Here is a 7774-nt window from a genome sequence, read left to right as displayed (position 1 = left end):
AATTAACAAAATGACGGCAAAATTGCACAAAATAGCGTTTATTATGTGAAATGCAAATCCATCGTTTTGCATTATGTTGTAGTGTGAAAAATGTGTCAGTTCCTGGTGCAAGAACGCATAGACACAAATGCACTGTGAACAACAACCGCACGCGTTCTGTTGTTCCCAATAGTTTGCAGTAAAATTTTACCACAAATTGCATGTTCAAGGATGTATAATTTTGTGTAGCAAACACAATGCAAAATTCCCCAAATTATGTGAATTTGTCAACGTAATTTTAAATTTGCCCAGGCCTAGTATATATATGTGGTGTTTGTATAGCAACAACCTGGCCAAAAAGATGAAAGGCAAAAATGCAGTCAAAAGATTGTATTGGAGAGAAAGCTGGCTTCTGGCAGTTAATGTCATGATGAAGTGTTCTTTAAAGAAGTGCGTCTTTAACTCTCTTAATTGAAGCATGGTGACTCTGGTGGCTCCATGGATTTCATTCTAGATACTGGGTGGATAAATGTAGCAGGCCTGCAGCATTTTTTTTCATCCACTTCTTGTCTAGTCTCATGGTGTCTTCACCACAGGTGTGCAGAGAATTATTGGAGGGGGTGAGCATGTCGACCAGATAGGAGATGATTTCTTTGTAGATAAATCAGCTGACTTTGAAAATGGGACATACGGGCAAGGGGGACCAATGGAGTTCTGTCAGGGAAGGAGGTGATATGATCATATTTTTGGTGAGTTAGATGAGGCATGGTGAAGCATATAGGATGGCCGGCGGGAGAGGGAGTCTGTTGGGGCAGTGTGGCGTCTGGAAGGCTGTTGAGTAGGGCTTTACAACCATCTGGATGTGAGAGTACAAGATCTGGGATGGCAGTTCTGAAGTCAGTTTCTCGAAAGAATGGTTTCCAATGATCTTGGTTTTCTTATGTGTGAGTTCCTTCAGGGTGAGGTCTGTGTCCAGAGTGAATTAGAATGACTTAGCATGGGTGAACGGTGGGGTGCAAACATGTCCACGTTCAAGTCACTATGCCAGGTTTGCCATACTCGTTGCTTGTTGTTTTTGACAGACAGTGGGAAATCTGTCTTGGTAGGGTTGAACTTCAGGTACATGTTGGACATCCACAACTGGATGAGATGAAGGCAATGTTTGAGGTGGTATATTGTCTTTAGGACCTGGATGCATAATGTATTACTGACAAAAAGAGATACAAGTATCATATTCTTAAATCATTTTAAAGTTATTGTATTGATAGTATATGCTATTCTCAGGGCCACTGGAATTATATGTTTTTGTGCAGCAGCTTTTTCTACATTATTACGGACTTGCTGCAGTTCTCCCACAATGCGTCATCTATCTGCAGATTTTAAGAAGAAAAAATGTTTCTAGGTTAAACAGATCAAACGTTACTAAAGATACGATAACTGATGTTGCTGCGCAGTGGAAGGTCCTTCACAAAGGTTGACTAGTTATGTTTCTGTTGTGAGACTAGTAGTAATGAGGTGAAACCTTCCCCTGCCATTTTCTTTTTGGGATCAGGGACTGACTACTGTATAATTACATTTTGTCCTGTGTATCTCTTCTGCAGGGGTCTTTTAAAAAAGTTTTTTCCTGCTCCTCTTACACTGTGGGTGTGTGTTCCAGAGCAGCCACGCTTCCTCGGGCAAGTCCACCACCAGGTTTATCTCCAACCAGCCCCCAGCTCCCTCTAAAAATATAAAACCAACAACAGAAGGGGGGCGTTTCCAGGACCAGGTCGCCCTCTTTGTCCAGAGCTTCTCCACAACTTCCTCCCCGTCTGACCCCATGCTTGGGAAAAGCAAAACTTGGTGTGAGCTTGTTGCTCCCCCCACCCCCCAAAGGCTGCTTTGAGATAAACATGGCTGTAATGACATCCGAAGCAGCACAGGAGAAAGAGTAGCCACCTGCCTCTCTTCCAGAATAAAACTAACTGGGGAGTTCAGAACTTCTCCAGTTCTGACAAGAATGATTTCCCAGCACTGCACAACATAGCTCAGCACCACACAGCATAGCACAACACAGAACAACCCAACTCAGCACAACACAGTACACATAACTCAGCACAACTCAACATAACACAGCACAACATAGCACAGCACAACCCACCACACCACAACACAACATAGCACAGCATAGCTCAGCACAACACAACTCAGCACAGCATAGCACAACTCAGCACAACACTTCACAGCTTAACTCAGCACAGCACAACATAACTCAGCACAACATAGCACACCATTGCACAACAAACTCAGCAAAGCATAACATAGCATAACACAACACAACCACTGAATTCAGTGCCGCACCACATATATCCACTTCATTCCAAACCAAAACACATGACTAAAAAAACATTGTCATTTACAACGGTAATAAAACTAACAGGTGAGTTCAGAACTTCCCCAGTTCTGACAAGGATGCTTTCCCAGCACTGCACAACATAACTCAGCACAACACAACATAGCACAACACAGAATAACACAACACAGCATAACACAACATAACACAGCACAGCAAAACACAACATAACTCAACACAACACAGCACACCTCAGCACAACACAACATAACTCAGAACAACATAGCACAGCACATGTTGTATGATGGTAACTCAGCACACCACAACACAACATAGCTCAGGATAACTCAGCACAACACAACATAAGTCAGCACGCCATAGCACAACACAACACGACTCAACACAGCACAACATAACTCAGCACAACATAGCACAAGACTTCACAACATAACTCAGCACAGCTCAGCACAACATAACACAGCACATAATAACACAACTCAGCACAACATAGCACAGTACAGCACTGCACAACATAGCACAGCACAACATAACTCAGCACAACCCTTCACAACATAACAGCACAACAAAGCACATCATAACTCAGAACAGCACAACATAAAGCAGCACAATATAGCACAGCACAATACAGCACAGCATAGCACAGTACAACATAGCCCAGCACAACAAAGCATAACTCAGCACAACACAGCACAACTCAACACAGCACAACATAAGACAGCACAACTCAACACAGCACAACATAACACAGCACAACTCAACACAGCACAACATAACACAGCAAAACATAACAGCACACCTCAGCACACCACAGCACCACATAGCACAGCATAACTTGGCACAGCATAACTCAGCACAGCACAACACAGCGTAACTCGGCACAACATAACATAACTCAGCACAACATTGCACAACACTTCACAACATAACTCAGCACAGCATAACAGCACAACATAGCACAACATAGTACAGCATAACATAGCACAGCAAAACATAACTCATGACAGTATAGCACAGCACACCACTGCACAGCAGAACTTAGCACAGCATAACACAACATAACCATATAAGGCCATGCCACACCACATACATCCACTCCATTACAAACCAAACCACATGAGTAAAAACATTTGTAATTTACAATGTTAATAGCTGCAACTCTAGCAAATGCGAGACCGACTGCATTACAAATGCTTGTTCTCCAAAGTCTCCCACTTTCTTTTTCTAAAATGTCATGTATAAATCATCCCTTAACCTGTATGCATAAATCACCCTAAAACCTTGGTGCGGATGGATGTATACTATAGTACCCTTGCAGTGCTCTAAAAAAAACCTGTACATTTCCTGTTTTGCACTCATCCCTCGTTCCTGCACATCCCATTCTGTAAGTGACAACACAAGGAAACTCTTGTAGAGATCAAAAACATCGATAGAAATGCATTATAACTTCCATTACGGGCATTTTAAGTGTAAGGAAATTAAACATAAGGTTGTTTTTGGTGAAAAAAAAATCAGAATTCTACAAACTATGTCAGAGTTCTTATACCTTACTAAAAAGAGTTTTCTTAAACTCTAGATTCCATGTAGATGCATTGTCTCCACACGCTTTTACCTTCACCTGCAGCAACCACCAGATACAAGTGGCTTCTTTGAAACAGATTCTATGTCAGGACCGGAGGCTTTGGATTATGCTTCTCCTTCTTTGCTGTTTATTATTTTCAACATACAGCAGCCAATAAAAAAGTAACTTTCATAAAAACGACAAATCCCAAAATGCCCTTTATGACATCAGCTCCTCTGCACCAATCCCGGCACACTAATCCATATAAAACAGCAAGGAACCATAACACGTCCTCTTTCTTTGCTTCTACTGTAATAGGCCTTAAGAAAACTACAGAGGGCCTACTCTGGTCAACACACGAATTAGAAAACAAACGTGCAGAAGTCTATATTATATGAGAAAAGTACATGCCTCGGTTTGAACATAATGGTCAAGAAGGAACGCAGGGACAGAAAGGAGAGTGAGAAGAGAGGCCAGTTGCAGGGCAAAGCAGTTACGATTCAGCCTAGCATACCACAGATAACTTAGAAGGGCGCACACACACAAGGGAGAGTCTACGCTACTTTCCGATAGTAGGAAAGAAGAAGGGTAAATCATGACATACTTGAAAGGGAGACACAGCGTTAGATGTTTGTGTTTCAAGGCTGGCAGAAAGGGGGTGACAGGACACAAACTTTTAGAGCTTGGTAGACATGTAGGGGGAACATATTGGTAGAGGTCACAGGGCAGGATCGAAGGACATTGTCTATGTTAGATACTATGTATATAAAAAATCTGCCAGGGTTGTATTTTTGTAACAAGCAGTCAGATAACGTTTTAAGAATTATTGTTTTTGTTAATTGTAAGTGTTGTGGAGGAGGTGGATTTTAAGTGCCCACCAAGTGTATAAAAATCACTGTGTGTAAGAGCTGAGTTGAGTGTGGCTTCAGTTGCAGAACTGTGCTGTACTCCCGGACGTATTTTATTTTGCTTATAAATACTCAATTATTATTAGAATTGTGTCACTTCTTTATTATTGATAAGAAATTCAACTACACTTTAGCGAGCCAGCAGGAGCCAACTACTTCCTCAAATCCCTGGACCAGCGGCTAAAGGAGACATCGCCTGTGATGCTTGAACAGAATACTGCGTGCATACCAGGTGAGGATTACACCCCTGTCTCTTCGAGTGGACGGGGGAGGTTCCAGAGGCTGCTGTCCTAAAGGGTGAAGAGGGGACTGGCTTCGAACTGTGATAGATGAAAGTGCATAATTCTGTGGTAATTGTAGTATGGGGAAGTAAATGCATGCAGGATTTGTATGGTTTGTTGAAATATAATGTTGATGAAGAAATTAAATGTGGTATCTCGTCCAGGCCGGAAGACTAGCTAGTGGGGATTCCCTTTTGTAATAGAAAGGCGAGAATGAGCAGTAGTGGATAACTCAGGGGACAGCCCCTGGAAGACACATTAGGTGTAAAACTTAGGAGAGTAGCTCCTAGAAGACACCTTAAGTGTATTAGCGGGATCCTAGGAGAGTAGCTCCTAGAAGACACCTTAAGTGTATTAGCAAGATCCTAGGAGAGTAGCTCCTAGAAAACACCTAAGGTGTATTTGTGGGTAACCTAGGGAACAGCGGTGGAAGACACACTAGGGGGTCATTCCGACCCCGGCGGGCGGCGGGCGCTGCCCGCCGGGCGGAAACCGCACAAACACCGGCCGCGGTCAAATGACCGCGGGGAGCATTCTAACTTTCCCGCTGGGCCGGCAGGCGATCTTCAAAAGATCGCCCGCCGGCCCAGCGGGAAAGCCCCAGCAAAGATGAAGCCGGCTCCGAATGGAGCCGGCAGATTTGCTGGGGTGCGACGGGTGCAGTTGCACCTGTCGCGATTTTCAATGTCTGCCAAGCAGACACTGAAAATCTTAATGGGGCCCTGTTAGGGGGCCCCTGCACTGCCCATGCCAGTGGCATGGGCAGTGCAGGGGCCCCCAGGGGCCCCACGACACCCGTTCCCGCCAGCCTCTTCCTGGCGGTGTAAACCGCCAGGAACAGGCTGGCGGGAAGGGGGTCGGAATCCCCATGGCGGCGCTGCTTGCAGCGCCGCCATGGAGGATTCCTTTGGCCAGGGGAAAACCGGCGGGAAACCGCCGGTTTCCCTTTTCTGACCGCGGCTTTACCGCCGCGGTCAGAATTGGCCAGGAAGCACCGCCAGCCTGTTGGCAGTGCTTCCGTGGTCGTTGGCCTTGGCGGTCAATGATCGCCAGGGTCAGAATGACCCCCTAGGTGTATTTGTGGATAACCTATGGGGATAGCTCCTAGAAGACACCTTAAGTGTATTAGCGAGATCCAAGGAGAGTAGCTCCTAGAAGACACCTTAGGTGTATTTGTAGATAACCTAGGGAACAGCTGTAGAAGACACACTAGGTGTATTTGTGGACAACCTAGGGGATAACTCCTAGAAGACACCTTAAGTGTATTAGCGGGATCCTAGGAGGATAGCTCCTAGAAGACACACTAGGTGTATTTGTGGATAACCTAGGGAATAGCCCTGGAAGACACATTAGGTGTACTAGTGGATAACCTAGGAAACAGTTCCTGGAAGGGACAGTTAATGTCCGTTAGGTAACCCGGCTAGGTCCAGAGAGCAAGAGTAGAAAATGGGTGAGACAGGTAATGTGTAAAAGTCGGACAAGGTGTAGAGGGATGACCAAGTGGTCGGTGTGAAGTGACTTTAACGGAGCACAGTCATACTTTGTGTTAAAAAGTGTAATGATGATAATGGAAATGTGTGATATTAATAATGTGTAATGCCAATGATGAAAAGACTGTGATTTTCCATAATTATAGTGGGCAAATTGTAGAGAGGAAAAACAACGATTCTCGCCAGTGGTTATACAATCTGAAATAAGTGAGGAAGAGAGAGTGCAAGATCTCTGTCGTAAATTTGATATACCCAGGGGAAATTAAAACAGAGAATAATAAAATTGGTGGAGATAAATAAAAACTCTCATGAGTGAGACTGATAATTCCCTGTGGCAAGAAGAAGACACCCTCAATTTAGTTTTAACATTTGAATAGGCTCACGGCTAACCCCGTGTCCGTGTGACACTCCTCGGTTTTACATAATAACGCAGGAAGTTATTGTGCTAGAGGCTCTCCTAGATGCATTTTTCACAGATTTGTATGATTCAGAGGTTTTAAATGTAGAAAGGGAAATTAGGTTTTTAAGTGCGGCCATAGAGAATGCTAATTTGTAATAAGATGTGACCTGTATTATGTTAGGTAGTAACCCATTTGATCCCTTATAAATGCACGTACCTGACATTGAAATAGAAGACGTGCTATAGGCTACTGCTATAGGTAAAAAACACTCATAGTAGTATAAGGGACACGAGAAGTAGGTAGAGAAAAAAGTATATAGGTGTAGAGGAAGTGTATGTCCCGGGGGAGAAATCATGGATGCTCCCTTGGAACATATGATAAAAACATTTCTGTCTGACAAAAAGAAAATACAGAAACATTGTAAGCAATAGTACAGAGACACCAAAGACTAGGCTCAGCCATGGCCTAAGGAAGGAACATTTGATGAGGACATAATTGAACATGCATTGACTCACATTAAATCTAAATATCCCCTTAGAGGTAAGATAGTGGCAAAATTAGATGATTCTAATGCTCTATTTTGTGGTAGTGTAGTCGAGCAGTAGGCTTATCAGAGGACAGCGTTAAGCATTTGTTGTACACACACAGGCAATAAATGAGGAATGCACACACAAAGCCAATAGTTTTTATATAGAAAAATATATTTTCTTAATTTATTTTTAGAACCACTAGTTCAATATTTGAAGTTAATACATCAAATGCAAGGTACTCCACACAGGTAAGTTAGGAACTTTGAATTAGAGC

This window comes from Pleurodeles waltl, chromosome 3_1, assembly GCF_031143425.1.
Source record: "Pleurodeles waltl isolate 20211129_DDA chromosome 3_1, aPleWal1.hap1.20221129, whole genome shotgun sequence".
NCBI classification, from domain to species: domain Eukaryota; kingdom Metazoa; phylum Chordata; class Amphibia; order Caudata; family Salamandridae; genus Pleurodeles; species Pleurodeles waltl.
Note: the sequence above shows the minus strand (reverse complement) of the source record.